We start from the raw sequence: 8,262 nt of genomic DNA, 5'->3' as shown, positions 1-8,262 counted from the left end.
ACTTCAAAAAAGACGGAGGTTCTATGTTCCAATGTTTGTATTTTTTTTAATCTTAACAGCTTCCATTATTTTTTAGATCCTGATAGATTGTACATACAGACTAATATTAATTTGTCGAAAATATGATTGTAATTAATAATTTATATGAAAATTACTCATATCACCAGCTTCTGAAATTCCATTATAATTGTGTGTAAATGGTTTCTAATAGATACACATACATACATAAAATCACGCCTCTTTCCCAACGGGGTAGGCAGAGACTACATCCTTCCACTTGCTACGATTTTGCCATACAACTCTCGTATGATTTCTAATAACAACTAAAAAGGTTCGTAAATTAAACGTATACCTTACCTACTTTACTGATGCGACGTGGTTAAATCGATTCAAAGATTAATACCGGTTAAACGATAAAAAATCTGGTTAAAGATACCATTTGGGTACACATTACTGTTTTAACATAAAAATTATGAATTCTAATAGTAAAGAGAGAAAGTTAACGGCCTCTGAGTAATTCGGTACCATACCCGGTTTACTGATATGGCTAACGAATTCTTCATATCAACTGAAGTCATTTAGGAATGGATAGAGACCATATCTATGATTAAAAGTGAAACAGTGCCGATATCACTTCCTAAAGCACTAAAGTTTCCTAATGAGCATGATGATTGATTTAAATATTAAACGTCAAACGTTAGGAAATGATTCTGTCGTATTATAAGAAAAACCGCTGCTTTTCCGGGAAGTCGTAAGCCTAGTGTATCGCAATCAATGGAATTACCGCATTGTTCTCATGGCTTGTCTTCAAAACTTCGGCGAACTTGCAGCGTTTCCTAGCAAATGATAATGTGTGAAAACTATAATTTAGAAATGTAATAAAGATGGCTGATACTGTGATTGTTGATGTTGACAACCCAGTTTACGATGGTATATCATAGGTCATGCAGCGCCACTATATTGAACCAACTTTAATTTACATATGATTCTCACGGTTTTTCTTGTAGCTCAGTAGTGTGTAGTGTAGTAAAAGTTTTAAAAAATGCCTATGTTTGGTCAATTCAATGGTGTAAACTTTTTATCATCATTTTGTTGTAAAAGTTAACTCATTAATTTCAAGTGTGCACTCGTGATTACAAGTGCGTTAGAATGCCATTTCGTACGATTTCTAAAAAGTAAGAAAACATAAAGGGCAATGAGAAGCGACAGCGTTTCTTTGTGTGACAGTATAGTAGAGCCTAGTTTTTGCACGCGATCATTTGCGAGCCAGTGTTGATGGTTGTCTTGATAGATGACTGCCATAATGATTTACCATCCTGTTGCTAGCTTACCTTACGAAGGAGTAATTGAAATCATTAATGGTGTTCTTCATTACGAATTATTATTAAGATAACGAGAAATACGACTTTTATCAATTTTTTAAGTTGTGTGCAAGGTACAAATGAATGAAACTATAAGAATTCATACAATAACACGTCCATGTTATTTATAGCTTTATTATCATACTACCAAACTTTTATTAAATTGCTCTGTTTACTAATATTTATGACTTCTTTTATATATTTGGGCCTTTGGGGATTTTGTTGGGTGAATTGTGTGGGAGGAGCTAGTGTTGGCATATTTTTGAGTGCCTTGTCGTATAAATCGAGTTCCTTGTAAATGCACACTTATCTATTCTTTGATATACAAAGGCATATTGAGGGATTAATGAAATTCATCAAATTTCACGTGTGAAAGTATCTTTGTCTCTGAGTATGAAGTAGGTATACGATGATGAAGAGTGGTTACAAACGAATGAAGTAAATTCTTGCTATGATCACATAACGAGAATAATGTGACGGTTATGAAACGGGAGCGCCCTTGTTTCATCTATGCCCTTCATCGTCGTAGATTAAACTTCTTTTTGATATTGATTTTTGATTACAAAGTAATGCAAGTTTCATATTTTTAGAAGAAATCGATTTAATAGACAATCTCTGTATCACATATTCAGATAGGGCAAATATTTATGACGATTGTAGAGAAGATGCATGTAAAGTGCGCATTAACTTAAACACTTAAGTACGTACGGGTAAGCTGTTTTTACCTTTATTGCCCAAGAGGTTTTCAAACATTAGGGTATACCGGTAATGTAAGCAAACGATGATTTTATTATTGGCTTTCGCTCGAAGTGGGTAACGTGATCTCCTGGTCTTTTACTGCAGGAGAGGTCACACTGCGATCCCAGTTTTCATTTATACACGTGAATTACAGATAAATTATACATCGACGCGGTTGTAAAGAAAGTTCGTAAATAGCACCTTTCCAGCCACAAGAAGACTGACATTTCTATGACCATATGGCTATAATGATTGTAGGCAAATCAAACGTAGAGTTTCAGAAATCTCGACGTATTTTATGATGTGCATATGCCTATATTAATATTTTAACACTAAATAAATTTAACTTAAATAAATCTGTAAAGAGACATATTGTATTATACATAATTCTAGTGATTATTGCGTCAGTGGCAAGAATCTCCATTGGATGACATTAATTATTTATTTTAATTAATATCCGACTCAAACAAAAAGATCCTATTTGAATAATTTAAGCTACAGCGACACTTTTTTACGGTGATTTCTGCTTAAATTTATCAAAATATAATGACAACAAGAACAACAGATTACCGTGGGGGAGAAAAGTTCTCGAGTGGCGACCGCGAACCGGAAGACGAAGCGTTGGCAGGCCTCCCACTAGGTGGACTGACGACATCCTGAGAATTGCGGGTAACCGGTGGATGCAAGTGGCGAGTTGTCGTTCACTGTGGCGTTCGAAGGGGGGGGGGGGCATTGCTCAGCAGTGGACGTCTTCTGGTTGATGATGATGATAATGACAACGTCTGTGACAAAATACTAAAAAGTTAGATGAGAAGTTGATTTCAAATATGGACGTCCAGGTCACTACTACCTACAACAGGTCATTTACTCAATTTTTTCACCTATACTCGTAAATGTCACTACATTGTTTATGTTTACCAACCAAGATATAACAAACTGGGTGAATTATTAAACATTAAAGAGTAGTGAGTCAGCATGACTGACTGTAATTATTTACGCTACGATCTGCGCTATCAAAGTGTTGTAGGAAATAACACGCTGCGTACCTATTTCTCTAGTAAACATTCTTACGTATTAGCGAATATACCTACTGAACTGCTAAATTATAACTAACGTTTTATGATTAATCGATTAGTACTACTAACTAATTTTACTCACAAATCCTTCCGCAACGCTTTCAGAAAATTTATGGAAATTACAACATGTGTTTTAAAATAAAAGACTGCGAATTATATGGAATATGCAAAATACGAGTAGTATATTTTTTATACAAGAGATAGTACTTATTCCTTTTCGTAACTACATTAAATTGTATCCAAGTATTTATACTGTTTGATGTCATGCTCGCTTGAACGAGAAATATTATTTAATTCGGATTCAATGTAAACTCAATATAAGTTTTACTGGCAATTTATTGGAATTGTGTCAATTTAACTTTATAATAGTCTATTCTAGTCCGTTCCAGTAATTTATAATGTGTCAAAAACTTTATGGCCTGAAGAGAGACTGCTTGCCCGTGAAGGGTTTGCTCTACGCGGGAGTTCTTTTAAAGTAAAAGTTACGCCTTTAACCTTTTATCTGTGTGTCAGACACTCGTTTAACTACAAAGTCATAGACAGGCACCGCGGGGGACTAAGTACGAGTAGTGGCTGTTTGTATAATATGACGCTTTTGTATTAACTTACGTTTACACATCCATCTTAACGCGTCAAAACAAGGTATTTACATACGATAATTGAATCAATACGCCACACTTCATAAAAGTTACTACAAACCTTAGTAAGTTTATGATTTAAGAGAAATCTTGTCTATATTCCAGCAACATTTGACTACGTTCGTCATGGTGAAATAAATTATAAATATAATAAATGAAGTATTGCGTTATGAAACATCAACACGTCTGTAACGCTAATTATTATGATTTCTGTAAACGTCGGAAACGGGAATATGGAAATAATTAATTGATTTATCTTGTGTGACCCTTAACTCATGCTTAGTATTCATTTATTTTGACTTTCACCAATGCCAAAACTTTTTTTTATTAAATTCTTGATGAGACAAAATAGGTAAAGCGCTGGGTCTTTCTATGCGTTGTCGTAGGTAGCGTTGTTCGATTTAAAGTCCATTAGGTGTAGGAATTTGTTAGAAGTAGGTAATTAAGTAATAGGTTTGGTAAAAGTTTCATTTTTAATACAAACTACATTTTCATACCAAATTTCAAGTCGGTGCCATTAACCGTTGAAGAGTTCCGTCCTGCGGAGACGATCTTGGCCGGACTACCAGGATGTCACTACCAAATGATTGTATTGTCACGCAATTTACATAAGTCGACGATCCCTATTAACAAAGTTGGATCTGCAATTTGGTCATTTTGGGATTATTAAGTATGTAAAAGTCAATATAAAACAATATATTTGACTTTGGCACAATAATTGCAGATCCGACTCTGTTAATTGGGACCGTCGAAGTATGCCTAAATTTCAAGTCAATGCGAGTACTGGAAGTTGGTCAAATTTAACTTGCAAGATTTGACTACAGACAGGCAGACAGACAACGGGACAGGTGAAACTAAATAAAAGCTTGTGAAAAGGACCTTATCCACAAACAAGTAAATTTTTCACAGGTTCACCTTATTAGTTTACGCACTTGGAATCATAATCGTTTCATCATTTCTTCCTGTCACACGGAATAGGATGATAATATATAGGATACGAGTAAGATAAACAAGTTGTTAATTAAATAACTGAAAAACAGAAAGTACCTAGTTTGCTCAGAATCGAGAGTAGAATCGATTACACAATGTTTTAAATCAGTTTGTGTTTTTAAATCCCTTTTTTACTGTGCCCAATGTAGATGTTGCAAATGCAACATGCGCCAATGAAATGTTTTAGTGAGATTGCATACTATTTACATAATTTAATACTGGCCGTTTTGCTGTCACTTTGATTTACTTCGAAAAACGTAGGAGTGCAAATGACAAAATTACAAAATATGAGTGTAGAGTTAGAAATCAATTAGAATTACTGACTTAGCAAAACACACAAATAATTTTTGAAATAATGAAGGTATTCGAAAATAAATGCAATCAAGTAATTAAAATTATTATTTTTTTGGGTTGTCTGGGGTTTTCATTTACTTAATTAACACCTTGTATACAATATACATGATGAGGGTAGAAAGAGATGGTGATTGCGATCGCGAGCGTCGGCGCGTTAGCCAATATGGCTATTGGTGAATGATTCTTTTGAAAGATAACTCATGGAAATAATAAAGACTGGTCAAGTGCAGTGCATGTCGAGCAACGCACAGTGTACGACTCCGTACTAACTAATACGTATAGTGAGTATGTTTGTTACATCTTCACACTGAAACGGATAGATGGATTTGGATGAAATTTGGCAAAAAGTTAGTTTCTAACCTGGATTAAAACATAGGATCCTTATTAACCCGATATTCCCACGGGATAGGGATAAAATCTCGAAATCTCAACCGCTGGGTTTAGTCATGAAATTTGGCACTGTTATTTTTAGTACAACGTTAATTAAGACAATGATATAATTTTTCGGAATTCCTATGGGAATTTAGTAAAATCCCGAGGTTTTAGTTCAACTGCTGGATCTAAGGTTTTACGCGTGCGAAACCGCGGGTAAACACTAGTATTTCATATTATAGGTTTTGATCGACTAGTTAACTTGTAAAATCTACTAAGCTGTGATACTTTTCCTTTTAAATTCACTCTATATATATAATTTTTATGATTTTTTTTGATTTTTTCTACAGAATATACTTATTTATCTACATCCACCGTGAACCCGCGACTTTAACCAGTTCATCCGTCCATCCCATCACGTTGGTGGACGCCGCGTCCTACGCTGCGCTTGCCAATCCGCGGCAACCGAGGCAACTGGAGGTCTAAGGGGGAGGCCTATGTCCAACAGTGGACGTCCTATGGCTGATATGATGATGATGATACTTATTTATCCTGACAAGGAAGTAGATGCAGTGGACACGCGTTTCAAGGACGGTCGAATATGATGAAAATATAATGGTTCCTTTTAGTACTATGGAACGAAACCCCAAAAATTAATTTAATCAAGAGTATCATAAATATAATACCTGTTCTTATTTATTAGAATCGGAAATCTTTCAGCATGACTTATGTACGTATAAGACTTTTTAGAGCTGATTTTTTACATTCTTAAATAAATTATTTCTATTGGTACTTCTGAAAACTTGATACAGTAACGGGGCTTAGAGTCTCCGAATAGGTACGCGATCAGTCTTATTCGTACTTTTTAATGTAAAAAACGAAGTAGTATTTAACTCGACTACATATTGCCTAGCATACATCAATGTCGCTAAAGTCAGAAAATAATTAAATGCGAACGTTCCAAGCAATGAAACAACGACCAAGTCGGACTGTATGACAAAATGATTTCTAATGTGTATAGCAGATGTACAAATATAAATGTATTCACTGACAAAAAACATCAATATAGTTAGGGGCATTTCAGTTAAAATTCTGTCATACATTTACGCACAACACAAAGATAGACTAGAGATTTATGACGGCATTTAAGAAGAGATTTGTCGAAGTTAGTGATATCGCACGTTTAACGTCCCGCAGCGGTCGTTTAAACACTATTGATTGTTAAAAGGGTAAGGTTCAAAGATATTCGATTAACTGTCGAGGCAACTGTCGCAGAATATTAGCAAGAAATTTTGATAGGCACTTAGAAGTGTTATAATAAAAATGTTCATTAATGCACAAACAAAACCGGCCAAGAGCGATTCGGACACGCCCAAAATAGGGTTCCGTAGCCATTACGAAAAAATTAAGTAATATTTTTCTAAGGATTTCGTATCTTATACGGAATCTTCCCTAGTTTAGGTATATTTTCCTTGAAAATTTGATATGCTTACTACCATTATGATTTTTTCCAAATTTTTCCACCCAACGGTTTAGATTTTAGAGGGGGGGGGGGACGCTCGATTTTAATGAAAATTTGCACCTTAAAGTTGAATATTTTGTTAACAAATCACTGAATCGAAAAATCGTTTTAGCAACCCCCTAATGATTTTAAAAGACCTATCCAACGATACCCCACAGTACAAGGTTGGATGAGAAAAAAAATCACCTCCACTTTACGTCTACGGGAGGTACACTAAAAAAACTTTTTTGAAATTTTTATTGTACCATTTTGTCGGCATAGTTTACATACATATTCGTGCAAAATTACAGCTTTCTAGCATTGATAGTCCCTGAGCAAAGCCGCGGACAGACAGACAGACAGACAGACATGGCGAAACTATAAGGGTTCCGTTTTTGCCATTTTGGCTCCGGAACCCTAAAAAGGTTCATTAATTAATGCACAAACAATAAAAAATAATACAAAAACAGGAAATGATGATTCTTGGCTTCGTCAAGGAGGTAGGTAGGCACAACAAAAAATCATCCGCAATAAGTTCTGTCAGACCACTTAAACCTTATACCTAGTGAGAATGCATCAATAGATGTGTAAACGGCTTAAGCCGCCAAAACACTTCAAATTCACGCAATAAGAGCGAAAAAGACGTCTTCCCGTAGGTAAACGTTACGTGTACATTTCATAGTGGATTAGAGTCTAATTTGTTCAAATGTTAGTTAAGTTTTAGGATTCCGCACCTTACGAGGAAAAATAACCTATAAAGGACCACTTCAATGTTTGTTTAGACATTTTGTATCAAGAACCCGTGGAAATATTAAGTTGAAACTAATAGAAATATTTAAGGCTAATTTGTAAGTCTCTTGGAGCCGTAAACACATTAAGTAACCAAGATAAGTGCTCGACAAAAGGTAAAATCTTTTGAAAGTTTATTTTAATACAAATTCGTGAGTACCAAGATCTCACAGCACAAGTAGCTAAAGAAAAATCAGAAAATCAAACTTTTCTTTATTTTTATATATAAACGAAATAGTAGCGAGTCCGACCCGCACTGTTGTTTTTTTCGAGCGTCTACACAAGCTTTATAGGATTTTAGACCAATTTTACAGACAATACTGAAAGCTTAATCAAAGCTATAAATAAATAACTACTGCAAGTATTATCATCGCAAAAAATATCACTTTCAGTAATTTATGCATTAGAATTAGTTCCAAAATATTATAATTTAAGCAAATTTG

Source organism: Choristoneura fumiferana, chromosome 14 (genome assembly GCF_025370935.1).
Source record: "Choristoneura fumiferana chromosome 14, NRCan_CFum_1, whole genome shotgun sequence".
NCBI classification, from domain to species: domain Eukaryota; kingdom Metazoa; phylum Arthropoda; class Insecta; order Lepidoptera; family Tortricidae; genus Choristoneura; species Choristoneura fumiferana.
Note: the sequence above shows the minus strand (reverse complement) of the source record.